This window comes from Bos grunniens, chromosome 14, assembly GCF_055505025.1.
Source record: "Bos grunniens cultivar Pamir isolate PY7600 chromosome 14, Bosgru_T2T1.0, whole genome shotgun sequence".
NCBI classification, from domain to species: Eukaryota; Metazoa; Chordata; class Mammalia; order Artiodactyla; family Bovidae; genus Bos; species Bos grunniens.
The window spans coordinates 35776686-35804612 of NC_141178.1; the positions used below are offsets into that span (position 1 = coordinate 35776686).

The window sequence follows — 27927 nt, forward strand, 5'->3', positions numbered from 1 at the left end:
AGTCTGGAATTCATGCACATCACCTGTGTTCACGTTCCGGTGGCCAGAGTTCAGGCACATGGTCTCATCTGACTGCAAGGGAAGCCGAGAACTCAGAAAGGAGAACCTAGGAATTGACATCTTCACAGCTTCTTCCCCATGTACTAAGTGCTTTACATGATTTATAGCATGTAATCCTCATCACATTCCACAGAAAATGGTATACTTATGATTTTAATCTTACAGGAGAGGAAACTGAAGCTCAGATGGGATAAGCAACTTGTCCAAGGACAGGCAGCTATGTCAGAGCTTAAAGCTAAGTTAGAACATTTCTCTGGAGTTCAGACTTTTAACCATTACAGTATACAGTGGTTATATTTTTGTGGCAAATTAGTAAATCAGCCTTCAGATAAATTTCAGTGCATTTACAAAACTGTGAGTCTGAACGTGTAAATGGAGGAATAGACTCTATAATACCATGACCCAACAGGGTACTTCCTCCTTTGAAGCTGTGATGGAGAGCCAGCCAAAACTTCTAAGTGACAGACAGTACACCCTGACTGGTCAAGCTGCAACACATAGGGATGAGTTAACAGTGAGTGAGCTTACCATCAAGCCAAGCATGACTCTTCATGTCTTACATAAATTGAACTTTTAAGAGATCTTGAGTGCTGCAACTAAGATCCAGTGCAGCCATATAAATAAATTTTTAAAAAATAAAAGTAAAATCTCTACAATTCTATGAAGTAAGTACTATTAATATTACGAAGAAACTGCAGCACAGATTAAGAAATGTACCATGGTCAGACAGCCAGAAAGGGTCAGAAGCAGGATTTGATCTAAGACAGTTCTAGAACCCATGCTCTGAGCCATTATGTTAAAGAAATGCCCAACAAAGATGGTACCAATATTACTGTTGGCATATTGTTTTCCTGCACAATGTTTCAGAGAAGGCAATGGCACCTCACTCCAGTACTCTTGCCTTGAAAATCCCATGGACAGAGGAGCCTGGTAGGCTGCAGTCCACGGGATCAAGAAGAGTCAGACACGACTGAGCGACTTTCCTTTCACTTTTCACTTTCATGCATTTGAGAAGGAAATGGCAACCCACTCCAGTGCACTTGCTTGGAGAATCCCAGGGATGGTGGAGCCTGGTGGGCTGCTGTCTATGAGGTCACACAGAGTTGGACACGACTAAAGTGACTTAGCAGCAGCAGCACAATGATTCCCATAGGCATCCACACAGAACCAAATGTGATATAATTCAGTTAACATCTCATCTTTCTGGGAATAGAAGGCACTTCTTCACACAAAATAGATACACAGGAAATATTTATGGAACTCAAATTATTTGAATTATGTTAAATTGAAGGTTTCAATATGGTACCTTTTTCTCCTTTCATCTACAGACATAAAATAAAAAGTAGCTGGGCATCTAATATAAACTATTCCATTTAATCCTCAGAAAATCCTACCAAGGATATAATTTAACCCCATTTTTACAGGTCATAATATCAAGTTTTAACATAAGAAACACAGTCCAATAATATCTGACTTAGATATGAATATAAACCTCTCAGTAACACTTTCATAATGAGTTCTGAACAGCTCTCTCAATGATGAGAAATATCCTTCCCTGGTATTCCAAGAATATAGGCTGTTGAAAATTCAGGACTTTGCTTTCACAATTCTATGTTTTTGACTTCCAGGGAAGTCTTTCTGTGAAGTTCTGGTGTGAACAACAGTCACAAGTGGGAAGAGCAATGGGACAAGGAGGAGGAGGAAGCAAACAGTCCCATAATTTTAGAAAGAGTGTGAAAAAGAGAAGTTAGACTTCTAGGTTCTATTTCTAGCTCTGCTTCTGTTTTCTAGCCAGCCAGGCAGCTTTCTATTGGGTTGCCCCAAAAATTCATTTGAGTTATTCCATAAGATGGTATGAAAAAACCCAAAAAATCTTTTTGGCCAACCCAATACCTTTCTATTAACTGTAAAAAGTAGAGAAAAATACAGACTACATATAAAGCACCTTGTCATGTTTGGATGAAAGATCCTGCTTCATGGCCAATGCACAACTAGAATCGATAATGTTGGGAAGTCCACGTTGTGTTGTAATATATCAACTTCAAGGTTCACGGGAATACATTTACTCTGAATACGTAAAGTCAGGGATGGCAAAATTGCATCCTGAGGTGGAAACACCAAAGATGGATCTCACACACTAAAAAGTGAGGATGACTATGAGCAGAGCTTGCCCCACACCAACCTGTAATGTCAGCGAAATTTGTGATCTGTTCTATCCCTTCTCTTCCTACATTCTTTCTTCCTCATCAAATGAGCCACTCCCTATGCTTAGTTACGCTCAGTCATGTCCAGCTCTTTGCGACCCCATGGACTGTATCCTGCCAGGTTCCTCTGTACATGGGGTTCTCCAAATAAGAATACTGGAGTGGGTTGCCATGCCCTCCTCCAGGGGATCTTCCCAACCCAGGGACAGAACCCAGGTCCTCTGCATTGCAGGTGGATTCTTTAACCATCTGAGCTATGAGGGAAGCCCAAGTCCCACTTTTTTCATATCATCTAATGTCCCCAGTAGTAATGACTATGCAGTTTACCTATCTCGGGAATATTGCATGTTAGAGGAAAAGAATCCCAAGGAAGAAAGAGACTGTGTGGCCAACACTGTGGCTACTTACAATCCCTCCTCTGTAACATTCACTTCAACCATCCTCCTGTTTGGAGAGGCTTGTGAAGAACAAGGCTGAAGTCTTTCTCCGTGTTCTGATGTACTCAGTCTGGGTAGAACACTTGTTGAACTTAGATGACTAATATTTTCTCTCAAGTAACATCAGCAACAACCATCCTAAATCGTATTGATTGTGGTGGTTTCAACCTGGAATTTTATGAGACATACTAGGAGTTTCCATGAAAGACAGTGTGAGCCTGGTGACATGCTGAGTGTGAACCCTGGTCCATACAGTCTTGTCCAAGGGATGGAGTTCTGACAATATGACATTCATTTGTCATAGTGTTTTAAGAACATCAGGTCTACACTGAGTTCCTCCTTTCTCTAACATAAACAAGTGGCCCAGGGACATGCTAACACTGGTGTCCATGCCAAGCATTAATTCCTTGTGATCCATAAGCAAATCTTTATAATGCTAAAGCAGTAACATTATAGGGAGCTAGGGAGTTATTTCTTTTTCACAGTCCCCACTATATCACCATTCCACATTTCCCCAAAACAGGACTATTTTCTCAAGTCTCACTGGTAGAAATGAGTCCTCTAACCTGTAGCAGAGTAGCCCCTCTACTCACCCCTACCCCACCAATATGAATCCATGGGTCTGGGTTCAGACACTCTGATGTTCCACATGTCCCTCAATCCTTTTGTTTTCCATGGAATAAGGATTAAAAAAAAAAAAAAAAAAAAAAACTCCTCAATCTCACATCTCACATAAATCACCTCAGATAAATAGACCGCTGAAGGCTACTGCACCCACCACTTCATAGATATGCCTGGATAGCCTGAATTTGTTTTAGACTCACCTGAGGCCTCCATCTCTCAATCTACACTGAGAAGCTCAGACACCAGGACTCTCTTGGTGGTCCAGTGATTATGACTCTGAACTCTCAATGTAGGGGATACAGGTTAGGTCCCTGGTCAGGGAACTAAGATTCCACATGATGCACTGCACAGTAAAAAAAAAAAAAAAAAAAATGTACAGCTACTTGGCTAACAGAACTCAGTGTCAAAAGTCTTCCCACTCCTTTTTTTAATCACTAAAATACCTAAATATGTGAAATTACCTAACATGTGATATATACAATTTTAAAGTATCTAAGATCTAAAAAACAAAATCTAAAATTAAAACAACCATTTTTTAAAAAATCCCCAAGAATCCATCTTTGAATACCTTAATCTGCTTTCTTTCTCTCTTTGCTCTACATGTAACAATGCTCCACTTCCCAAACATACAGATGTGACTCTCATAACAACTAACTGTCCCCTCTTAAGAATCTTACTAGTGTAGTGTTTGGTCTCAAATCCCTTAATAGTCTCCTGGTGGCTTTCAGAAGTATTATGCAGACAACGTCTGCATTTTCATTCCTGCTTTGATGCTGTTTGGTCATGTCTTGGGGACTGACACGTTTCATTGATCATACAGCAAAGAGAAAAACATAGTCTTTTAGTTTGAACATGAGCGGCTGTGTCATACACCCTTGTGTTTTGGGAAATCCATCATTAGAAAAGAGAGAGAACTCAACAGAGTTTAAGGCCTTTATTTTGTTGTGTAGTATAGAAATCCTTGGACTAAATTAGCTGTGTAGCATTAGGTTTATGCTGCCATGATCTCATTATCTCCAGGTCCTCATTAAAAGCAGGGTATAGTTATTAACATTCTAATTTCCAAGTGTCTCCCAACACACACATATACACACAAAACCTGGGCTGAAAAATAAAAAGGATAATCTCATTCACATACACATGAAGAGGTTAATCATTTTGGTTCATTATTTATAAATAATTTGCAACAACCTCCAGGGATTTTCTACAAACTTGAAATGCTCCTGCAAACCTATGTGAACTCTGCATACCTAAAATCATGGCTTCCTATTGTCTCTCCCTGGACTACTTAGGGAGAAAATTAAAATATATACTCATGGATTATTTGGAGAAGTACAGAATTGTAATGATCATGGATTGATTAGTGATTTAGAACAGTATGGGAATGACACAAAGACCAACAAAAACAGAGAATCTCCTCAAAGCTGGAATGTTATGAACAGTATCTCATCATCTTCAATCCTGACCACTTTCTTGTGTGCATATGCATACGGTAAACATTATTGAGTATAAAAAATCTTCATAGACCTAGAAGTTACAATAGTGAAAAAGGTGTGGTCTTTCCTCCAAAAAACTCAAAGACTACTGGGAGATACTGATTTATAAAGAGGTAATAACTGTCTAATAATATAAGGGATATACATAATATAGATATAAAGTATAATGGGGAAAGTGAAAGTGTTAGTTGCTCACTGTTGTCTGACTCTTTGCAACCCCATGGACTGTAGCCTGCGAGGCTTCTCTGTCCATGGGATTCTCCAGGTAAGAATAATGGAGTGTTTCACAATGGAAAATCACCAAATTAATAGTTCAAAGGAGGAAATTCTTAGGTTCCGCTCCAGAAGTGCTACTGGGGCATGTGATCACATTCAGCCTCCTGGCCTCAGGAGGAGAAAACTTATTTCTTTTCCTCTTGAAAAGGAAGTTTTGTTTACTTCCAATAAGGGAGGTATATGAGAAAGAGCACTTAGCCCTCTTATTCCACTAACTACTGTCTTATTCTCTTCCCCAAATAAAGGGAGTATCCAGGCCAGGTAGTCAGTTGCCATTCATTAAGCCCCCTCAATGTGGTCTCTTGATCTCTTGACATCTGGGCTCTTAGGCAGAAAGGTCTTTCTTCTCTGCTTCTTGTTTCAGTATGGGAAGGGCTTCCCCCACCACACGGGATCTTTCTTTCCGACTCTCCCTGTCTCATCTCCCTCCTTTCTCTATCCCCATTTCCATCCTGTACCAGTCACCAGGTGTGTGAATCAGGCCCAAGGTTCTAAGTGGACAAGCTTCTCTAACCAGGTTACCAGGAGCTCTGAATTGTATGAGATAACTGACTCTTGAATAACTTCATTAAGAAGATACTCTGCTCCTATTTGTTTGGTGATCCCTAAATCTCTTCTCTATAGCTTAGTACACAGAACAGAGGAAGGAAGTATCCTAGCCTCTCCATTTTGAACTTCTCACACTGGCTCACCAGGTCAGCCCTCTCTCCCAAGCCTTCCTGGACACCTTAATTATCTTCAATCACTCTGGAATTTAACTACTGCCAACATCTCTCATCCATCCATTCAACGGTCACTTGAGTATTCACTTAGTGTCCAGCTCTGTAAAACACGCTAACAATTTAGCAGCAAACAAAACAGATATGGTCTCTGATTTTACAAATTCACAGCTTAGTTTGGCCAATAGATAGTAAATACATAATCACATGGAAAATGAATCACTTTTGATACTTCCTGTGAGAGAAAAGTTGTGTGAGCAGGACATCATGAACAGGACAATTTTAACCTGCTCAGTGGAACCAGGGAAGGCTTCCTTTGGAAAAACAGCACTTAGAGTGAGATAGGCATTACCCAGACTGAGAGCAGGGGAAAGACCTTGAGTTTGGAGAGAATTTGAGTGAGAGAGAAACAACAGTTGAGGCTGGAGAGCTATATCCTAGAGGACCTTGTGGACCTTTAGAACTTAATCTTAAAAGCTACGGAAAATCCTTGAAGAATTTTAAGCAGGAGAGGGACACAATCAGTTTTATGTTCATAAAGTTCACCTTAGCTGCCATGGGATGAGGAGATTGCAGAGAGACTACTGAGAGACTGGTTCAGAGGCCACTGATTGCCCTACTGTAGGAGCAGTGACCGTGGAGAAAAGTAGATGGATTCAAGACACAGTCTAGAGACAATCAACAAAGCTAAGAAAATGAAGAGATGCAGAGGACAAGGAAAAGGAGACCGATAAAGACAATTCTCAAATTTCTGATTTGAGCAACAGCATGGATGGAGGCATGCTCTTTAGAAATGGGAAACACTGCCGAAGGAGCACACTTAGGACCCCTGAAGAGGATCAGGAACCTCTTTCTAGATGAACTGAGTTTTGGGAGCCAGCCACAGGAGCTGTCAGCAGAAGTCTGAGATAAAGATGAATGAGATGAAGATAGAAAATTTGAATTTATCAACATGGAATCTCGAGTGGCTCAGTGGTAAAGAATCTGCCTGCAATGCAGGAGACATGGGTTCAATCAATCCCTGGGTGAGGAAGATCCGTTGGAGAAGAAAATGGCAACCCACTCCAGTACTCTTGCCTGGGAAATCCCATGGACAGAATAGTCTGGCATCTCTAGTCCATAGGGCTGTAAGAGTCGGATATAACTGAGTGACTGACTGAGTGACTGTAAGGTGATATTTAAAGACCTGTGAGTGAGGATGTCTCTAGGGAGAGTGAAAATGGAGAAGAGACTGAAGGAGTGAGATGTGGTTACCAACAGAATTAACTATTATTAACTGTCACTGGGGAGGGCTTGGTTTTGAGTTTCTAAAGAATAATGGGCAGATGTTATTTCCATTAAAATGATGAGATTAGGATGTAGGGGAAGGGAGGATGCTTATGACTTGGTCACCTCAGCAGCTACCATCTGAAATTCATCCACAAAAGTACAGCACACTGGGATGTAAGGAGCCTTGCTAAATGTGAATAGAGAAATACTCTGTTGGGTGTGTGTTATTTACTTCTGGGTATTAGGTTTTTCTCTCCATGAGTGCCCCCTGTTAACCAAGTGAAATCTTCATGCAAGGAGCCAGAGAGTAGTGATCAAATCCTACAATTCAGAAGCTTTAGGAAATTCAACAGTTCATCACAAAAGGAAGAGTCAAATTCCAAACAGTATACCAGTCCTGAGGTTGGTTTTGGGGCAACAACTGAAGTCTTTGTTTCAAAAACCTTCAAGTCTATGATGTTTTCTGAAACTTTTCAGAAATCTGACCAAGGTTACTCAAAACTTCACATCAAGAGCCAGTGGGTCTTTGTCATTCAGCTTGTTTCAATTATGCCAACTTTAATATGTACCAATTCCTGTTCTCTTTTTTCTTTTTTTTTTCTCTATGACTCTTATAAATGATGTCCAACTCACCACAGGTCAAGCACAAGGAAAAGAGGTCTCAGTGTGAGAAGAAATATGTGACAGGTGGTGAAGCAGGGCTCCAGCAAGGGGATAAAATAGAATAAAACTAATTTCAACTTTTCCCACAGTGCTTAGAAAACATCACCTTGTAAGCCAAATTCGGGTGTAATCATGGAAAGCAGTTCATAGCACAGAATATACCTAAAAATCAATTCACTGAAGGTTTCAGGACAACCATCCATCTCCCATTTACTCTTTACTTTTATTTTTAATGACCCCAAAGAATCAGAGTTGGTAGAAAAATACACCCAGCTTTTTGCTGTCCATGGGGGCTAATGTTAAGACATATTCTATACCAGTGATTCTAAAGTTTAAAATACAGAAGAATTGCCTGGAGCATTTATTAAAATACCTTCACGGGCTCCATCCCTGGAGGTTCTAATGTGGTAGATCAGCATGGAGCCTGTGAACTTGTACTTCTAACATGTTCACAGCTGATGCCAATACTGCTGCGCCTTGGTCCATATTTTGAGAACCACTTCTTACCCAATTTCCCAGAGGTATCAGCGGACTGAGTCCCAGATGCTCACAGTGGTAACCTGCTCAATCAAACGCTCGTTCTCGACTTCTTTTCCTTCTCTGTTAGATGTACCTATTTCTCTATCTGTGTTTTCAGGCATCATCTCCATAATAAACTGCTTGTACTCAAATCCTAGGCTCAGCATCTGCTTCTGGGTCTAATACAAACAAAGACAAAAGCAGAGTCATAGGGCAAATAAGCAGAAAGAAAAAAAAATATCAGAATCATCTTAACAGGATGGCTACCTCTGTTGCTGACTCAGGGGTCCTGAAACTTTCCGGGGGCAGGGGGTGCATTGCCTTTGTACACCTTACTCCAGAAAATTGAGGAAGTAGCAGTGACATATGTACACTACCATGTGTAAAATGTATAGCTAGTAGGAAGCTTCTGCATAACACAGGGAAGCCAGCCTGGCCCTCTGTGATGGCCTAGAGGGGTATGGTGGGAGGGAAGGGGTAGGGAGGCTCAAGAGGAGGGGATATATGTATACTTATGGCTGACTCACATTGTTGTACAGCAGAAACCAACACAACATTGAAAAGCTATTATCCTCCAATTACAAAATAAACGAATAAAGTCTCAGAATAAAGTATAAGATGGATCCAGTCTTGGGCACCTGCCTGCTTGGGTAATGTCCAAGTTTAAAACCTTGAAATAATTTTAGGTTCCCCACTCACCATTTACCTTTCTCATCCAATTAACTGTCAACTTCTTGCCCTTTCCAACCTCATTTCAAAGATGTCTCGTCATCCATATCACCTATGTCCAGGTCAGACCTTCATTCATTTTCATCTTAACAGAGAAGGGTCAAGTGACTGCTCCTCTTGTGCTTAGTCAGCTTCCTCTTCTTTGCATCCTTCCTGTCTGAAAGGCAGTGAGTCTTTCAGAGATCTGGGGATGGTTGGTCCAATAGAGGGAACAGCAAGACTGAAATCACCTTCTTGTCCTGCACACTCTGCCCAGCTTCGAGGTCTAGCACCCCTTGGGAAGCCCCTTATTGATGCTAGAGTGAGATTTATAGAATACAATGATGACCATCCTTTAAATCCTTCAAATGGTTCTTCAGGTAAAGGTCAAGGTCAAAAAAAGCTTTCTATGATCAAGTTCCTGGTTACTTCCCCAGCCTAATTTCTTCTTTCTTCAAAACGTACATTCTACGCTTAAGCCATATCAATTTGCTTTCATTTCCCTAAACAGATGTTCTCTTTCACCCTTATGCTTCAGACTGCATGCCTGGAATTCATTTATTTAACAAATATTTCTTAAACTCCAGCCCTGTGCCCTACTCTGTTCTAGAATTTAGAGAGTAGTTGTATAGCTGTGAATGAACTTTAGAAATATTCCATCCTCCTGGAGCCTACCTTCCAGCAGACAATAAACATTATCAATAAGCAAAATGTCAGAAGGTGACATACTCCCAGGAGAAACATAAAGCAAGGAGATAGGTTGTGAAAGAATGAAAAGTTCAGTTTTACACAGGATGTGGGTTCAGTTCAGTCACTCAGTTGTGTCTGACTCTGCAACCCCATGGACTGCAGGATGTGGGTAGAACGACTTAATGAGAAAGAAGAAAATTTGAGCAAAGTCCCACTGGAGGGAGGCAGTGAGTCTTTCAGAGATCTGGGGATGGTTGGTTCAGTAGAGAGAACAGGAAGGCTGAAAACACCCCCTTGTCTTGCTCATTCTGCCCAGCTTCTAGATCTTCCTCCTTCAGGACTCCTACTGGGTTTCTCCCATTACAGAGAGCCTTCGCTGATTTTCACTGTCTGCCCTCAATCAAGGATCCCGTCTTGATGCTCTCAGAGCTTCCAAGCATATTATGATGGCATTGAAATACTGGTGACAATAAATTTCCATTAACATGTGTAAAGTGCTCACTGCACACCAGGCACTCCGCTGATATCGTTCTTGGATGATTTCCTTTCAATTCGTACCAACCCCATAAAAAGATACATATTTATATTACCTCATTTTACAAAGGAAAAAAAATGGATACAGAGAGATTATTAACTTCTTTCAAATCACCATGAATTCTATTAATAATCTTAGCTCTGAGAACCCTTGTATAACAGAGACTCTGTGCCCCTCATATTTGTATGCCCCATAACTGGTTGGCTCTAAAAAAAATGGCTTCTATCTTGATGCTTTGAATAGATCTTCATACTTTGTTTTATAAAATGGTAACATCCTCTGTATCTTACCAAGTCATGCAGAAATGGCCAGATGAATTTGGTCAACTTTGGTGAGCACATTTTCTGAGAGTCTGACTCAAAAGGGAAATTCATGTGGTGACACTCTGGGATTACCTCTTAAAGAAAGGCTGGTAGCTTTCAGAGAAGTTGCAATGCAAAGCTGGTTTGGTTGCCAATTGGGAGAGACCTCCTCAGTGTATTAGGACTCAGACTAAGGAAACCAAAGGTAATTTCAATTATGAGTTCCAAGTGGAAGGTCATTTGGACAGATGTTCTGAATTGCAGATGTTAATACATTATTGGGCTTCCCTGGTGGCTCAGATGGTAAAGAATTCACCTGCAATGAGGGAGACCTGGGTTTGATCCCTGACTTGGGAAGATCCCCTGGAGGAAGGCAAGGTAAGCCACTCCAATATTCTTGCCTGGAGAATCCCCTTGGACAAAGGAGCCTGGCGGGCTATAGTCCAGGGGGTCACAAAGATTTGGACATGACTGAATGACTAAGCACAGCACAGCAATACGTTATTAAGCCGCTTCTCATACTCTATATTCCCGCTGCTGCTAAGTTGCTTCAGTTGTGTACAACTCTTTGTGACCCCATGGAATATTACCCACCAGGCTCCTCTGTCCATGGGACTCCCCAGGCAAGAATACTAGAATGGATTGCTATGTTCTCCTCCAGGGGATCTTCCTGACCAGGGATCAAACCTGCATCTCTTACATCTCCTGCATTGGTAGGCAGGTTCTTTACCATGAGCGCCACCTGGCAAGCCCCATACATTTCTCTTCATGTGATAAGCAGATCCCCAGATGAGCAGCTCCAAGGAGTTATTTATATACTAATAAACAGTTCTCCCAAGCCAACCCATGTAGGCTCCATGTGTCTAGTATTTCTAAAGTTCTGCCAACCACCCTGCCATTCTTCAGCTCCAGAATTGTTCTAAATGTCTCTCCAGCCCAGAGTTTCTCAGTCGAGGGTAATTTTGCTCCTTAGGGGACATTTGGCAATGTCAAAGACATTTTTGAGTTCTCATGACTGATGGAGGTGGGGTACGATTGGTATATAGTGGGCAGACGCAAGGTTTCTGTGAAAAATCCTACAATGCATAGGACAGCCCCTTACAGAAAAGAAATTATCCCGTCCCAAACGTTAAGAATGCCACAGTCCCATCTTGTTGCCATATACAAACCCTAGTGTCCCTCTTTGATTTCTATCTAATATGTCAGGAATCCAGTGATACATCAAGCATGGTCCCTGTGGTTTACTGTGGAGAATCCTTGTTGCATTAAAAAAAAAATTCCCTGATATCATATTGGGATGAATCATTGGAATAAAAATGCCCTCCAAGCCCATCCATGAGAGGAACACTTCAGTTCAGTTCAGTCGCTCAGTCGTGTCCGACTCTTTGTGACCCCATGAATCGCAGCACGCCAGGCCTCCCTGTCCATCACCAACTCCCGGAGTTCACTGAGACTCATGGCCATTGAGTCAGTAATGCCATCCAGCCATCTCATCCTCTGTCGTCCCCTTCTCCTCCTGCCCCCAATCCCTCCCAGCATCAGAGTCTTTTCCAATGAGTCAACTCTTCGCATGAGGTGGCCAAAGTACTGGAGTTTCAGCTTTAGCATCATTCCTTCCAAAGAAATCCCAGGGCTGATCTCCTTCAGAATGGATTGGTTGGATCTCCTTGCAGTCCAAGAGGAACACTTACTCGTCTTTAAAGCTCCAAAGTATCACTTCCAGTATGACGACTTCCCTGACACCCCATAGGTAGAACTGACTACACCCTTTCCTCTGCACCCCAAACATAACTTACACCTATTAGTTACATGCCTGTGTCCTTTACAACATCACCATTAGCTCCTCGTTGGACCACAGAGACCACATTAAATGTTTAAACACCCAAGCCCCCAGTACAGCACCTGGTCCTTAGCACGTACTCAGTACAAGTGTTTGAAATGAAAGCCGTTTCAAGGGAAATGGTCCCAGCGATCGTTTCACATTCAGCTACTCTAACCTGCACTGTGAATGTGGCTTCTTCTCCAGTTTCCAAATAGGACAGAAACCAAGCAAACCACACAGTCCATTCCTCTGCCCTCAGCCTCACAGCACAACAACGGGGTTCAAGTCCAGGAGCCATACTCCTGTGTCCTTAAAACAGCATTATGAAGTCTGGGAATGGTGGGAAAGGATGATAAAAATAGGTTGCTTAAAAATCAAGCATTTTTGCACAGAAAAAGGGGATGAAAACAGCCTCTGGCACCTTCCTGTGAGTAACAGAAGTTTCTATTTTAAAAGAAAGGCAGTCAAATAAGAAGCAACTTTATCACAATGCTGCTTCCCCAGATTTCTTGGCCAAGGCAATGCATCAGCCTGTATCAGGCTCTTGGCATTCCATAATGGATCTAGCTCCAGTGATGATTCATAGCGGCCATGTGAGGAACGAAGGATTTCAGAGGAACTCAACCCATTTTTTTTTTTTAAATGTAGCCCAATAAAAGGCCCAGCTCTGTCAGTCATTCATACAGCACTCAACTTCCCTCCCCAGTAAATAACAAGGTGAGTGATGAGCCTCGCCAAAGGCATGGGCTTCCAGTCTGCTCTCAAGTAGCTAAGGATGTTCAAATCTCCCAAAAGTTTCATGAACACAGTGAAGAAGCTGGGTCCTCATCTTTGTCCTCCTCCTTAAACTTTCTTTGGCTTTGAATCATCTATGTAGGTTCTGAATGACCTTCATGTTGAGGAATTAAAAAATAATTCCCCTTACATCATTTTGACTTCCACATATTACAAGGCTGAGATGCCAAAATGTTTATGTTTGCATTAAGTTAGGGTTTTTATCACCGTCTACTCTTGACAGGATCTGAGAAACAATGCTAACCATTTAAGAAGAAAACAGATCAGAGTTCATCTGAAGGAAACAGAAGGGGTAAGTGTTACTTGTAGCCTGAATGAAGTCGATTATCATTCTTGGGCAAAATGTTGGCTTCAAAGTTTTCCTGAAGCTAAGCCAGAAAAAGGAACAGATTGCAAGTGCATGCGAGTCAGCGCTGAGGAATTCAAATATTGAGAAGCTGGGAGGAGGGTTTTAGCATCTTTTTCCTTTTTATTTTTTTTAAATAGTCTTATTTTTTGGTCACATTATGTGGCATGTGGAATTTTAGTTCTCCAGCCAGGGATTGAACCCACATCTCCTACATTGGAATCATGGAGTCTTAACAACTAGACCACCAGGTAAGTCCCAGCATCTCTTTCCTGAGAGAGCTTCACGGGCAGTGAGAGGACTCCCCCGTCCAGCCTGGGACTGAGAGGGCCCACGGGCACAAAGTTTCAGGGGCTGACAGGATGAAGTCACCCCTGGGACTTTCCTGATGATGGTGGGTGATGCCAAACACCTCTGAATGTCTATCCGTGTGATCAAGGGCACAGCATCAAGAGAGTAATACTAGAACCCAAAACTCAGGGCTTCTCAGCAGGATGAGCAGAGCACTCTTTAAGTCCATTGTGTTTGATTTCCAAAAGCAGTCCCATCACAGGATTTCTCAAATTCAGATAATTCCCTTAAACAGTGATGTCCTAGTTTCTATTACCAATAGCTGCCACTCACAAAACATTTCTCATAGGTAAGTTCAGTTCAGTCGCTCAGTCATGTCTGACTCTTTGTGACCCCATGAACCACAGAATGCCAGGCCTCCCTATCCATTACCATCTCCCAGAGTCTACCCAAACCCATGTCCATTGAGTTGGTGATGCCACCCAACCATCTCATCCTCTGTCATCCCCTTCTCCTCCTGCCCTCAATCTTTCCCAGCATCAGGGTTTTTTCAAATGAGTCAGTTCTTCACATCAGGTGGCCAAAGTATTGGAGTTTCAGCTTCAACATCAGTCCTACCAATGAACACCCAGGACTGATCTCCTTTAGGATGGACTGGTTGGATCTCCTTGCAGTCCAAGGGACTCTCAAGAGTCTTCTCCAACACCACAGTTCAAAAGCATCAGTTCTTCAGCGCTCAGCTTTCCTTATAGTCCAACTCTCACATCCATACATGACCACTGGAAAAACCATAGCCTTGACTAGACAGACCTTTGTTGACATAGTCAGATGTTGTACTAAATTAATACCGATACTAGAAATATGACATTTATTGCATACACACACTACCATGTGTAAGACAGATATCTTTTGGGAACCTGAAGTATTATAGCACAGGGGGTTCATCTTGGTGCTCTGTGGTAACCTAAATGGATGGTGTAGGGGAGTGGGAGGGAGGTCCAAGAGGGAGGAGATATTTGTATTGTTCATTCACTAAGTCGTGTCTAACTCTTCTGTGACCCCATGGACTGTAGCCCACCAGGCTCCTCTTCCATGGGATTCTCCAGGCAACAATACTGGAGTGGGTTGCCATTTCCTTCTCCATATATATGTACACATATAGCTGATTCACTTCATTGTATAGCAGAAACCAATACACTGTAAAACAACTATTGCAGCATGCATGCTTAGTCAGGAACACTGGAGTGGGTTGCCATTTCCTCCTACAGGGGACCTTCCTGACCCAGGGATCAAACCTGCAGGCAGATTCTTTACCACTGAGCCATCTGAGAATTCAAAGCAACTATTCTGTTGTTCAGTCACTCAGTCCTGTCCAACTCTTTGAGACCTCATGGATTGCAGCACACCAGGCTTCCCTGTCCTTCGCCATCTCCTGGAGCTTACTCAAACTCATGCCCACTGAGTCGGTGATGCCATCCAACCATCTCATCCTCTGTCACCCTGTTCTCCATTTACCTTCAATCTTTCCCAGCATCAGGTGGCCAAAGTATTGGAGCTTCAGCTTCAGGATCAGTCCTTCCAATGAATAATCAGGATTGATTTCCTTTAGAATTTACTGATTTGATCTCCTCACAGTCCATGGGACCCTTCTCCAAAACCACATTTAAAAAGAATCAATTCTTCACTGTTCAGCCTTCTTTATGGTCCAACTCTCACATCCATTGGAGAAGGAAATGGCAACCCACTTCAGTATTCTTGCCTGGAGAATCCCATGGACAGAGGAACCCAGTGGGCAACAGGCCACAGGGTCGCAAAGAGTCAGACACAACTGAAGTGACTGAGCACATACACGACTACTGGAAACACCATAGTTTGTCTAGACGGACCTTTGTCAGCAAAGTAATGTCTCTGCTTTTTAACATTCTGTCTAGGTTGGTCATAGCTTTTCTTCCAAGGGGCAAGCGTCTTTTAATTTCATGGTTGCAGTCACCATCTGCAGTGATTTTGGGGCCCAAGAAAATAAAGTCTCTCACTGTTTCCACTGTTTCCCCATCTATTTGCCAAGAAGTGATGGAACCAGATGCCATGATCTTTGTTTTTTGAATGTTGAGTTTTAATCCAGCTTTTTCACTCTCTTCTTTCACTTTCATCAAGAGGCTTTTGAGTCCCTCTTCACTTTCTGCCATAGGGGTGTCATCTGCATATCTGAGGTTATTGACATTTCTCCCAGCAATTTTGATTCCAGCTTGTGCTTCATCCAGCCTGGCATTTCGCATGATGAACTCTGCATATAAGTTAAATAAGCCAGGTGACAATATACAGCCTTGACGTACTCCTTTCCCAATTTGGAACCAGTCCATTTTTCCATGTCTGGTTCTAATTGTTACTTTTTGACCTGCATACAGATTTCTCAGGAAGCAGGTAAGGTAGTCTGGTATTCCCATCTCTTTAAAAAAATTTCTGCAGTTTGTTGTGATCCATATAGTCAAAGGCTTTAGTATAGTCAATGAAGCAGAAGTAGATGTTTTTCTGGAATTCTCTTGCTTTTTCCATGACCCAACGAATGTTGGCAATGTGATCTCTGGTTCCTCTGCCTTTTCTAAATCCAGCTTGAACATCTAGAAGTTCTCCGTTCATGTACTGTTAAAGCCCAGCTTGGAGAATTTTGAGCATTACTTTGCTAGCGTGTGAAATGAGTGCAATTGTGCGGTACTTTGAACATTCTTTGGCATTGCCTTTCTTTGGGATTACAATGAAAACTGATCTTTTCCAGTATTGTAGCAAAAGCAGCTAAACCCCAATTTTAAAAACATGCCAATTAAAAACAAAAGAATTTATGGGTGCCAGACACTGTTCCATGCTTTTGTGTACTTTAGAGTATTCAATCCTCTCAACAACTTCATGGAGTAAGTACTCTGATCCCAATCTTACAAGTGAAGATGCTGAGGTATAGAGGCCCCATTAATGGGGTTTTTCCAGTAGTCATGTACAGATGTGAGAACTGGACTATAAAGAAGGCTGAGCACCAAAGAATTGATGCTTTTGAACTGTATTGCTGAACACTCGAGACTCCCTTGGACAGCAAGGATATCTAACCAGTCAATCCTAAAGGAGATCAACACTGAACATTCATTGGAAGGACTGATGCTGAAGCTCCAATACGTTGGTCACCTGATGCCAGGAGCCAACTCATTGGAAAAGACCCAATGCTGAGAAAGATTGAAGGCAAAAGGTGAAGAGGGTGACAGAGGATGAGATAGTTAGATAGCATCACCGACTCAATGGACATGCACTTGAACAAACTCTGGGAGACAGTGAAGGACAGGGAAGTCTGCATGCTGCAGTCCATGGGGTCACAAAGAGTCAGACACGACTCAGAAACTGAACAACAAACAATTCACATACCACACAATTCACCATTTAAAGTGTGCATCAGTGGCTAATGGGATATTCATAGAGATACACAACTATAACAAATGTTAGAACATCTTCTCTACTCCAGAAAGAAGTCCTATATCATTTAGCTGTCACCTCCCAATTTCCCCCTTTCTTCTCAGCTCTAGGCAATCACTAATCTACTTTTTGTCTCTATAGATTTTCCCCTTCTGGGCATTATATAATAGACAGTCTTTTTTGACTGGCTCCTTTCACTTGGTATCATATTTTCAAGGTTCATCCATGTAGTAGCATGTACGATTACTTCATTTCATTTTTCAAGTAGGTGACAGTCTTAACCAGTCCAGTGTGCTCCTCTCTGGTTCTTACTTTGAACACAAGACCACTGAAGCTCAGAGAAATGAAATAGTTGCCCACGGTCACACAGACAACCAAAGACACGTCTGGCATCTGCTGATCCCAAACTATGCTCTCAAAAGTACTGTCCTGCCTGCAAAGCACGTCTCTCCTAGGAGAAGTTACCTACACAGGGAAAAGGAAACTTGGGTGTTTTGGTAACTTTCTCCTTACTGAAATGAAAGGCAATAAAGTAATGGTTGAAAAAAAGGACTTTAGAATTAAGCTCAGAACCAAGCTGTGTGACTTTGGACAAATCACTTAACCTTTCTATGTCTTGATTTCCACATCTGTAAGAGAAAAATAATGACATCTACTTCTTAGAGTTGAGAGATAATAAATGTATGTAGCATTATCCAGTCCAAGTTCCCATAAGTGTTAGGGAACCATTGACTGAAACCACCCACCCTGGCCAGGCAGGATAATCGCCACTTGCATGCATTGTCTCACAACAAGAGGACCCAAACAGGGAACGCAGAACTGATAAACTACCACCAGCCAGGAGAATCTGGGAGGGGTCAAAAGAAGGGAGGAGACATCAACCCATAATATTGTCCTAGGGCTTCCCAGGTGGCACAGTGGTAAAGAACTTGTCTGCCAATGCAGAAGCTGTAAGGGACATGGGTTAGATCCCTGGGTCAGTAAGATCCCCTGGAGAAGGAAATGGTAACCCCCTCCAGTAATTCTTGCCAGGAGAATCCCATGGACAGAGGAGCCTGGCAGGCTACAGTCCATGGGGTCACAAAGAGTCAGACATGACTGAAGCGACTTAGCATACACACACCAACTTCTCAGAAATTCTTGTGCTAGAAATCATCTGACAAAGAGATGTGTGTGCCACCAGGAAGAGCCTTGAATGGGACAAAATATGGGCACAAGCAAGATGATTGGCCAGAGACAACTTGGAAAGCTAACCATGTGGCTATAAAACCCAAGACTGAGAGCCACATGGCAGCTCCGTTCTCCTGGCTTCCCTTGCCCTGGTGCTCTCCACCTTCCCAATAAAATCTCTTGCTGTGTCACCATGTGTGTCTCCTTGAACAATTCATTTCAGTGTGTTGGACAAGAGTCTGTTCTCAAGCCCTGGAATGGGTTCCCCTTCCGGTAATATAAGGGCTTAATCAATAATACCATTCTTTAGAGTACTGTGTATTGAGGCAGATCTATGACAAAGAAGGAGGTTCAGTTGGAGGGAAAAAGGTGAAAGCAACACAGTTTTGATTGTGTGGGAATGTTACAGCTGTTTTCAGGTTTCTAGCTCTAGGAGAAATCAGAAACATGGAACATTTGCCGTACTTCCTCTATACAAAGAAATCTGGGGAGAACCCCAAGGGAAGGCTGCTTCATCTTTCTCTTCCTTCAGCCCACCCGTGGGTACCCCACTTGCTTTCTGCACATTTTCACTCCTAAACCACTTGATGCCAAAGAATTCAAAAGCTTTTGGTGGAAGTTGAGACTTCTGTATATTCCCTGGGAAGCATAAGAGGGTGAAACAGTAATCTTACTACGAGCATGCCAATTACACATTCAACCAAATTTACTTCTGCATTCCTCCTTCATGCAATTAAAGAACATAAGTATTAGGTTCAGAATTCACAGTAGGTTTCTAAGTTTTGAAATGAAATTATTTTTAATTAATTGAAAACTGTCTTTCTCAAAAGTAATGCAAACCTATTTTTAAGATCTTACTAGTAGGCCAAGTATCAATTTGGAAACTGCAGACATAAAAAAAAAGGATATGAAAAAAGGTAACAATTAAAACATGCTCTTTTTAAGAGAGGAGAGGAAGGGGAGGCTAATTAATACTACTAGCTATAAAACAGAAAGTTGTTTCAATCACTAAATGGATTTTTTCCCTCTTGCAAATAAAGTCTTTTATCCATTTATTCAGGTAATGCACACCTATTGGTAAAATACAATGGTTCTTCTGTTGGTTTCAGAGAATTCATTCCTTGTCAATAAAAAAATTTTTTTTTTAAAAACTTGTTCATCCAGGGTGAACAGCGGGGAGGTGAGCAGATCTGAGGATGTTTTTAGATGGTTCAATTCAGACTCACGAAACTGCACATATTAGACCTAACTCATTGATCCACCCAGCCCTGGACTCCTTGTACATTCATCTAAAATATTTATATTTTGGAAAATGAAGGGTGAGGGAAGTATCACATTAGCAAAGCCTGCTTGGCATCTTCCAGGGGTATTTGAAGATTGTGAGTGCATCAATCCAAAGAATAATTCATAAGAATCAGTTACAATGAAGAATAGAAGCTAGTGGATAGACAATCTGCTCTGAATTCAGAATTTTGGTTGTAAATTCTTACATCTCACTGTTTTTGCTTTTAGTGAACCTTACTTTGGTGGCCACCAATGAACCATGAATGATGTCATCCACGACTGGTGTCATTCCCTCCTTCTTCCACCTCTTCAACTTCCTAGCCTTGGTCATGCAATTGGCTTTGGCCAATGCGATATTAGCAAGATTGGTGAAAGGAGAGGTTTGTCCCCTTGGAATGTGTGCTTTGGGGATACACCTTCTCAAAACCCAGTCACCATGCTGTGAGAAGACCAAATTAACCACATGAGGAGAATGGAGGTCCTCACCGAGAGTCCCAGTCAAGCTCCCACCAACAGCCAACATCAACTCACTAGTGAACCATCTTGGAAGAAAATCCTCTAGCCTCACTTGAACCTCTCCAGATGAGCCATGGCAGCCAATGTGACACAGAGCAGAGATGAGCTGATCCTGCTAAATCCTGTCCAAATTGCAGAATAATGAATAAATCAATAAATGTCATTTTAAATCACTGTTTTGGGGTATTTTGTTATGCAGCTTTAGAAAACCAAAACAGGAGTTTGAACCTAGAACCCAGCAAAGATGTGAACTCTGCTTTTCCAGTCCAATATCCACTTTTCTGAACCATCAAGAGGAAGATAGCCTGCCTCTTCCTCTCCAATGAGAGTCTGAGAAGGCTGGCTCAGGCAGTGCTATCCCCAAAAAGGGTACTTTTTAATCACAACAGCAAAAGCATCATTTATTGAGCTCTTTCTAAATGCCAGGGACTGTGCCAGGGCTGTATATATATATATATATATATATATGTGTGTGTGTGTGTGTGTGTGTGTGTGTGTGTGTGTGTGTGTATAGGTATTTAGCATATTGGGCTTCACAGGTGGCTCAGCAGTAAATCTCCTACTTGCAATGCAGGAGATTCAGCTTCAATCCCTGGGTCAGAAAGATCCCCTGGAGGAGGGAATGGCAACCCACTCCAGTATTCTTGCCTAGAGAATCCCATGGACAGAGGACCCTGGCAGGCTACAGCCAATAGGGTCACAATAAGTCGGACATGACTGGAGCGACTGAGCACGCATGCACACACATATAGAATATCATTTTGTCCACGTAACAGCTCTTTGAGAATAGAAATAACAGTACGCAACATATGAGAAAACAGTCTTGGAGAAGTTGAGTCACTTGCCTAAGATGTTCCAGCCAGTAAGTGGTAGAATTAGGCTTCCAACCAGTCCTCTACTGCTGAAACCTCTTCCACCCAGGACATGCTTCCTTCACACCAGGAAGGCATTGTTGACACAACTTCACAGCCTATGCCTTGCATTTCCCTTTTTTCCCTTTGTCTTTATGCATTTTAAAAGATTTATTTTTATCTATTTATTTTTTATCCATTCCACACAGCATGTGGGAGCTTAGCTCCTGGACCAGGGATCGAACCCATGCCCCCTGCAATAGAAGCACGGATTCTTAACCACTGGACCGCCAGGGAAGTCTCATTTATTTATTTTAAATTTTATTTTATTATGGTAAGAGCATTTAACATGAGCTACCCTCTAAACCCAAGTTTAACTACACAAACATTACTGTTGACTATAGATACAATGTTGTACAGTGGCTCTCTGTGGCTCATGAAACTTTACACTGGTAGACTGGGCCTTGTTTTTTGGTAGGTTGTTTCTTTATTGTTGTTGCTGCCAGCAGGGATAAAGGGATCCTATTAATCTTTCCACAGTCTTTAGACATTATCTTCCCAACCTCCCAAGTATACTTTTATTATTTTTGAGATGTAGATGCAAAGCAACGGACAACTTCTCTCTTCTGGGAGGGAAAGGAAAAGGAACCTATTCTCTTCAACACATCATATTTTACAGGATTCTCATCCCTGGTCAACTCCAATCACAACCCACCCACTTCCCCTCCATTGGAGAGCTGGAGTCCCCAGTGAGGAGACGCCCAGCCCTCTATCCTGTCACAGGCATCCTCCCTGATGTTCACAGGTGATGAGGCCAGGAGAAGGCAATGTTCTTACTGGTTGAGGCCTCTTCCCCATATGCCAGTACTCACTCTTGGTGAGGAGCCTAGGTCACGTGACATGTCAAGAATGTGCTGGCATTAAAGTCCCTTATTGTGTCCTTTCTCCTTTTCCCCTTAGAACCACACCTATCATTTGGTTGTGTGTATAACCAGTGCCGCTGAAAGAAAAAAAGAAGTCCCAGAAGAGACTAAAGGAAAATGGAGCCCAGGGTTGGGCTGGTCTTTACCATCTACCACCCCCACATTGGCTTTGAGAAAGCTTTGAGCAGCTGAATTTTTACATTCATGGAGATGTGTTATATATTTACAGATATTAAAAATTATAACTACAAAGATAGAAAGACAGGAAGGAGTGGAGAATGGGGCAGGGTTTTAGGAGGGAGAGTTTGGAGTTCTGCCCAGTGGTTGTAACTTACTACAATACTCCTCTTCAATATGGCACTTCTCCCACTGATGATAAATATTCATTTGTAAGTACACTTACCCTGCTAAATAGTGAACCCTTCAACAAAAGGGATCCCATTTTAGGTAAATCTGCAATTCCATTTTGTACAGCATCAACATATATATTTTTTGAATGACTGAGAATGAATGACCAATTTTTCTTAATTTCTACGGTTCTCCTAGTTGCTGGCATCCTGCCTTGTGTCCAAACTCTTTGTTCTGCCTCTTCAGTTTCTGTGGGCCATAAATCATGACATGACAGGAAGACATTGAGAAAATTGTATTTGGCCAAGATACAGAATCCCAAATCCTTGAATCCTGCCCTCCTACAAATGCCCTCTACAAGGAACTCAAGAAGTACAGAGAATAAAAGTGTAACACAGACATTTTAGTCCATGAGAATTTCACTCCAACATCAATCTCCATCTGTAGTTCCCAGAGCAAAGCTGGACAATGTGAAAGCCTGTCTAGGATAAAGGCAATTCCCTCCTCTTCTTCTCCTGGGCCCATAGCCATGAAGAGGGAAAGCAGATCCACGGAAAATCACGTCAAGGCCAAGCCAAGCCAGAGAGTTAGCATTTGTCCTTGTCAGCTGATCTAGTCATCAACTCCAGGACATTCCTAGAGCAGGGCAATTCCTGAACCTGTAATTCAGGCCTTCCTTCTGCATATGTCTTGAGAAAGAAAGAGAGGAAAGAAGATTCCAGGAGATGCCAGAGGACTCCAGAGAAACTCCTGCCACAGGGGACCCAGGGATCATCCTCTTTGTTAGGAAAGATGTTCCAACCTCTAGCATTGAGGCACAGTAAATGATCTTGACCTTAATCCTTTACCAATATTTCTCCTTGAGGGTAAAATTTGGAACTTGGAGTAGGAGAGAGGCTGTGAACATTCCTAGAAGCCAGACGGCTCTGAAGTTACACCTATCCTGAGACCTGCTACCTGCTTTTGATCCACGGCACATTTGCTCTATAGTTTCTAGCTTTTCTATATGTCCAGTCCCATCCACCTCAACCTTGACTCAACGTGTGAGTCATCCCTCACACCTGGTGTCTTCTGTGGCTCCAGTCTTGGGAAGAGAGAACAGGACCTTTCTGTCGATGAATTCTGGGATCTTCACAGGTTCACTTTCTTTTCTCATGTCTTCCTTGCTGGAGGGTGGATACCAATAAATAAGTGCACACATTCATAAATAATCATCAAATCTATATGCATCCTTTTGTCTTTAGTTGATAATTATGAATTTTGGACCCAGAACGTATTGTTCTCTTAGGCTCTACCTTTTCTGACATCTTATTTACATGGATTTAAAGTATCCTTGAAATCACTTGAAAGTTCTGAAACATTTAAACCTTCAAAGGAAGAGACAAATGTGCCTCTCCCTGCTCCTCACACCCCTCACATTTCAAGCACCTGAGTAAGGACAGATGTTTAAAGGACAGATGTTTAAAGCCTTACTGTGAGGACCTCTCTCCAAAGAGCACTGACTAACAGCCAACAAGACTGAGCATTGAGTTAATACCCAATGTTAAGCAAAGTCAAAAAGCAAATATATCGAGTTTCCCTGGTGGTAAGATGGTTAAGAATTTGCCTTGCAATGTTGGAGACACCAATTTGATCCCTGGTCTGAGAAGATCTCACATACTGAGGGCCAACTAAGCCCATGTGACTCAACTACTGAACCCACACTCTAGAGCCCGGGAGCCACAACTACTGAGCCCACGTGCCACAATTACTAAAGCCCTCGTATCCTAGAACCCATACTCTGCAGTTGAAGCCACTGCAACAAGAAGTTGCACCTCCCTGAAGATGCAACAGCCTCTAGGACATGCAAGCCACTGCAACAAGGAGAAGCACTGCAGCTAGAGAGTAGCCCCTACCCCCCGCAACTAGAGAAAGCCTGTGCACAGCACCAAAGACCCAGTACAGCCACAAACAGATAAATAGAATTTAAAAAATCAAGTACATCAGTTCTTAAAGCACATTTCAAAGGAAGATACAGCCTACTTGATAGCAATCCTGAGCAAAACTTGCCCTGGCGGGTATCTGACAGAGACCATGCTTTGTAAGGCTTCCAAAGTCCTTCGCAGCAGGCAGCTTGGCAGTCCGCAGTCTTGTTGGAGAGAGAGGCCTCCAGGTCTAGGAGCCAAAGCTGAGGAAGGGGAAGGTAGACCACCCACAAGCCAAAACACTATGACACACTTCCCTAACGCTGCAACCACAGTAGCACATTGATCCTGCCTGTAGCCTTCACGGAGCTACATCAGGATTCCCCTGCTACAGCTGAGAAAACACATATGCCTTCTCTCACGCTCAGTGGGTCAGCTTTGCCTTTGCACTCTTGAGACCTGGAATTTCTACCCACTGTCCTCTAAGTCATGAGTGTTTCTTGTTGTTGTTAGTCGCTATGTCGTGTCAACTCTTTGCAACCCCATGGACTATAACCCACCAGGCTCCTATGGCCATGGAATTTCCCAGGCAAGAATGCTGACTCCATACTCATCTCCTAAAAATCCAGGCATTGTTGCAACTAAGAAATAAAGCCCGAGGACCAGTGGATAGGAGGGTAATGGTGCCACTGATGCTTCGAGGCTTTGTACCTGCAGACATCTTGAGTGTCTTACATGCCTCATCATTTGCCTCACCACATCTTCCAAGGATGCTCTCATCCTGTATCATCTAGAACCATTTGAAGGGGAAGTTAAGTGAAAGCTTTTCCGAAGGCCACAGGGTTAAGCTTTTGGTGGTCTTGATTTTCTCCATCAACCCCACTTACCAGATTTACATTTGAACTGTTTCATCCCAGTGGCCACACAGAGGACAGGACACTTAAGTGTGAAATCACAAAATACATCTGCTCTTTCACAAAGCAAAGCAAACTACCTCAGTCACAAAGCTTGTCAGGATGCTAAAACAGTGCTAGAAATGAGAACAGGGGGTTGAGGGAGCCATAGAAAAGGATTTGAGAGATAAGGGTCCCCAAAAGGAAGTGTTATCTCTTGAGATTAGTCCTATAAAGAAAATGTACTTGCCACTAAAGGATGCTTAAGTCACCCACCTTCCACCAATTCCCATGTGTGATGGGTCTGCTGTAACCAGGGAGGGTCAAGATATTCAATTCTGTGAAAAGTAGCTTTTAAGAATAAAATTCAATTCTTGGCATGCGTTGCAATACTTCCTCTGCTCCAAACTTAATGCTGAAGCCACCCACGGTACTCCTGTCTCAGCCAAACACAGTAAAGGAAATAACCCTTCTCACAGAAGGCCCACAAGAATGACATTCAACAAGTAGGGTCAGACAACACTGCAAACAGGCTGAGAAGGTTTCCATGATACAGCACCATTGGGCATGCTTCAGCCAGGCAAGCCAGAGCTGCTGTGTTCCTGCCTTATCTAAGTGCCACTCATAAAGATATTTCCATAAGTGAAAGTGAAAGTCACTCAGTGGTGTCTGACTCTTTGCAACCCCACGGACTATACAGCCCATGGAATTCTCCAGGCCAGAATACTGGAGTAGGTAGCCTTTCCCTTTTCCAGGGGATCTTTCCAACTCAGGGATCGAACCCAGGTCTTCAATATTATGGGCAGAGTCTTTACCAGCTGAGCCACAAGGGAAGCCCAAGAATACTGGAGTGGGTAGCCTATCCCTTCTCCAGGGGATCTTCCTGACCCAAGAATCAAACTGGGGTCTCCTGCATTACAGGCGGATTCTATCCATAGACTGCAGAGAAATAGTCCCTGGCACTTGGAACATCTGACTCTAGGGAAGACAATGCGCAGTTTTTGCCTGGGAATCCAATCCATATAAAATACAGAGTGATGACAACATAGAAAAACCTCTCATACAATCTCTTTATAGTCCATATGCCATTCAGTCGCCCTTGAGTATCTACTTTCCTACATAATTTATTAGTATTTCATATATGAAAGTGAAAGTGTTAGTCACTTGGTTGTGTCCAGCTCTTTGAGAACCCACAGACTGTAGCCTGCCAGGCTCCTCTGTCCATGGAATTGTCTAGGCAAGAATGCCAGAGTGGGTTGCCATACTCTTCTCCAGGGGATCTTCCTGACCCAGGGATTGAAACCAGGTCTCCTGCAATGCAGGCAGATTCTTTACTGTCTGAGCTACCAGGGAAGCCCCATTTCATATATATGATGTCCATATCTTCTTAGCTAGATCAAAATTTGTAAGAGAGCAAAGGCCATCAAGCTCTATATAATAAATTTAAGCTATTAAGACACCTTCTTTCAACATATCTTATGCTTGGCTTCAAATAAAAGACCACCTTCGTTCAATGTTTTGCATTATTTTTTTTGTACTGAGTCCTGAACAATTTGCTGTTACTCATCTCAATCTTCCTTCCTGAGCTATTGATAATTTTCCTGGTTTTAATTTTCTTTTTAAAAAATATTTATTTATTTACTTGGATGTGTTGGGATCTTTGATGTAGGATCAGTAGCAGTGGTGCTTGGGCTTAGTTGCCCCTCAGCTCCCCGACCAGGGATCGAACCTGAGTCCCCTGCATTGCAAGGCAGATTCTTAACCACTGGACCACCAGGGAAGTCCCCTTGTTTTAACCTTCTAAACCTGGTTTTTCACCTCTCCTTGCTCTGTGCATTTAGCTTTGAACTCAAGACCGTCTTTAGCAGTGGGAAACAGCATAGATTTTGAAGACAGGCTTCCTGAATTCAAATCCTCACACTAACATTTACTAACAGTATGACCCTGGGCAGGCCATTCTAATTCTCTAAACCTTAAATGGTGCTCATAATGGCACCTACCTCCTAGAATTGCTGAGAAGACAAAATGGTTTATATGCAAAACAAATAAGCAATGCCTGACACTGTAGCACTGCTCAATAAGTGTCAACAGCTGTGAGGCACTTTTTCGGCCACTGCTACGGCCATGTGGATACTTTAGTCAGCCTGGGGCAGTTCATCCTCTCAATGCTGTTCCACTCCCAGGTTCTTTACATCTGATGAGCCAGGCCAGGCTCACTCGAGCAGACAGTGAAGAGGGCATACACTGCTCTTAAATAGACACTCTGTACCTAATGCAGAGTGAGGCATGTCTAAGGGCTTCCCTGGTGGCTCAGATGGTAAAGAATTTGCCTGCAATACAGGAGACCTGGGTTCAATCCCTGGGTTGAAAAGATCCCGTGGAGAAAGGAATGGCAACCCACTCTAGTATTCTTGCCTGGAGAATTCCATCGACAGAGGAGCCTAGTAGTTATAGTCCATGTGGTCACGAAAAGTCAGACATAATTGAGTGACTAACACACACATAACATATGACATTTTTATCCCAGTGATTAATTTCTTGTTGACTTGAGCTTAAATTTAAGTTGAGTTCCATACAGCTTTAGTTAAATTAAATATAACAGGAACTTTTCTCCTTTTTACCTGGTTTCCTATCAGAGAAACATGTGTCTTGCTCCTCACTGCAGAGTAAAGCTCACAAATAAACCATTACATGTCTTACATGTCCACTCTTGGTCTCACACTTGACAACATACCAAGAAAGCAAGATTCATTCAATCAACTAACATTTATTTGCTATGGATCCTGCCTTTAGATAGTTAATACCAATTCTTAAGACAAGACTAACACA

General features: G+C 42.4%; 2 long non-coding RNA genes across 9 annotated transcripts in view; one reads left to right on the forward strand and one right to left on the reverse strand.

The window, feature by feature from the left end:
- LOC147359268 (uncharacterized) overlaps positions 1-27927 on the reverse strand; it is a 159569-nt gene that overhangs the window by 105701 nt on the left and 25941 nt on the right. For 2 of the 8 annotated variants that reach the window (XR_015140654.1, XR_015140656.1), the window contains exons 3-5: positions 23363-23467; positions 8974-9153; positions 8256-8446 (exon numbers count right to left, since the gene is read on the reverse strand). This is a non-coding gene — a long non-coding RNA (uncharacterized LOC147359268). Of the gene's footprint in view, positions 1-7952; positions 8447-8966; positions 9154-20194; positions 20302-21280; positions 22551-23362; positions 23468-27927 lie in introns of those variants that run through there. The other 6 variants (XR_015140658.1, XR_015140657.1, XR_015140653.1 and 3 more) reach the window with 6 other exon arrangements.
- LOC147359269 (uncharacterized) lies at positions 12498-20350 on the forward strand. Its single transcript, XR_015140661.1, has 2 exons — positions 12498-13411; positions 19892-20350. It is a non-coding gene; the product is annotated as an uncharacterized LOC147359269 (long non-coding RNA).